The following is a 1,547-nucleotide window of genomic DNA, read 5'->3' on the forward strand; positions in this document are numbered from 1 at the left end:
CAATCAATTCGGATTTCAATCTTGTGAGGACAATGAGACTATCAATCTTAAAGGCATTTAATCAATCAGTCAATTTCTAGCAAGTCTCAGCAATACTATTTCTATGTGCTCATAATATTATGGTTTATCAAGACTAGCAAAAACGGATTCAATTAATCATGCAATTAGGGTTTAACAATCAATGGATTTTATCAAGACTAGTAAAAAGGTTTATTAATCACTCAATCAGTTTCAAAGCTGATTTTAGCAATACTAGAATATAGATTTCAAGCATGAATTTCAATGAATCAGTTTCAAGGCTGATTTTAGCAATACTAGAATATAGATTTCAAGCATGAATTTCAATGAATCAGTTTCAAGGCTGATTTTAGCAATACTAGAATATAGATTTCAAGCATGAATTTCAATGAATCAGTTTCAAGGCTGATTTTAGCAATACTAGAATATAGATTTCAAGCATGAATTTCAATGAATCAGTTTCAAGGCTGATTTTAGCAATACTAGAATATAGATTTCAAGCATGAATTTCAATGAATCAGTTTCAAGGCTGATTTTAGCAATACTAGAATATAGATTTCAAGCATGAATTTCAATGAATCAGTTTCAAGGCTGATTTTAGCAATACTAGAATATAGATTTCAAGCATGAATTTCAATGAATCAGTTTCAAGGCTGATTTTAGCAATACTAGAATATAGATTTCAAGCATGAATTTCAATGAATCAGTTTCAAGGCTAATTGGTATTTAGCATAAACCATGTGTAAATAATTTATCTAGTATATTTTATAGACCAAGTGGGTTTCAGAATTCTTCCCTTTCAGACTCTCTTTGGGAGTCCTTCATATTTTAGCCCAACGGTTCCCCATTCCACATCTATGGCACACTGATATCATGAATCTATCAACCTAGCATACGGATTCTCAATTCTCAAAGACATCCAAATCAGATCAATAAAACCTATCATACAGATTATTTAGGGTTTCTATTTAAAACAGATCTGATAACTATCAATCCTAGCAGATGATATTAAACCTCAAGAAACATGCAATCAGATCATTCGGATTTTAAACAAGTAGATTAATCAATCTATCAACCTATCGGATTATATAAGCAAAGCTCAGTAATCCATTATTTTGCCCAGCTAGCAATAGACTCATCCACGGAATTATGTAACCAATTTTAAATCAAATGAACAATTAACCAAGCAGAATGAGAAAATAAATCTATAAATTTAACGGTCAAACAATTCTAGCAACATAGCATCAGATTCAATCAGATTTAAAACCTCAATGATCAAAACCGGAAACAGTTTTATAACACCGTTCTTTGGTGATCATATCTCAATTTTTAACTCTGTCCAAAAGTCTAGAGGATTCTCTATCGTCAGATACTGATCTTTGAGACTCTTAATAAGATGATGGCTAATAATTAATATTGTCCTGTATCAATTTTTCTCATTTGGCATTGTCGCCTTTTGTGATTCATTCACCAAGTCCTTTGACTTGAAGATAATCTTTGTATCCAATGCCCACCGTAAATAATTATCT

The sequence above is a fragment of the Brassica oleracea genome, chromosome C6 (genome assembly GCF_000695525.1).
Source record: "Brassica oleracea var. oleracea cultivar TO1000 chromosome C6, BOL, whole genome shotgun sequence".
In the NCBI taxonomy this organism is placed as follows: Eukaryota; Viridiplantae; Streptophyta; class Magnoliopsida; order Brassicales; family Brassicaceae; genus Brassica; species Brassica oleracea.